Below are 420 nucleotides of genomic sequence, written 5' to 3'. Positions count from 1 at the left end.
GAGAGAGAGAGAGAGAGAGAGAGAGAGAGAGAGAGAGAGAGAGAGAGCGAGAGAGCGAGCGAGAGAGAGAGCGAGAGAGAGAGCGAGAGAGCGAGAGAGCGAGAGAGAGAGAGCGATGACTTGGTGCGGTTCGGTGGAAGCGTGACTAAAGTTAGGAGGAAAACTCAAAACGTGTTGCACTGATTCATTCACTATCATACACACACGACGCTCACAGATCAGAGTATTATGGGCTGTTTGATACGAGGTTCATGAACTCTCTGGTTTCCCTTCACGTTCCAACATGCAGAGTCCTTCCTGCTATGACCCGCCCTACTCCGCCTCTGATTGGCTGGAACCCCTTGCCTTCGTTGGTTGGGTACTATAGAACATATTTTATATATATATATATATATATATATATATATATATATATATATA

Source organism: Anarrhichthys ocellatus, unplaced genomic scaffold, assembly GCF_004355925.1.
Source record: "Anarrhichthys ocellatus isolate YVR2014 unplaced genomic scaffold, GSC_Weel_1.0 scaffold5886, whole genome shotgun sequence".
Taxonomy (NCBI): Eukaryota; Metazoa; Chordata; class Actinopteri; order Perciformes; family Anarhichadidae; genus Anarrhichthys; species Anarrhichthys ocellatus.
The sequence above is the reverse complement of the archived record's forward strand: the minus strand, read 5'-3'. Positions refer to the sequence as shown.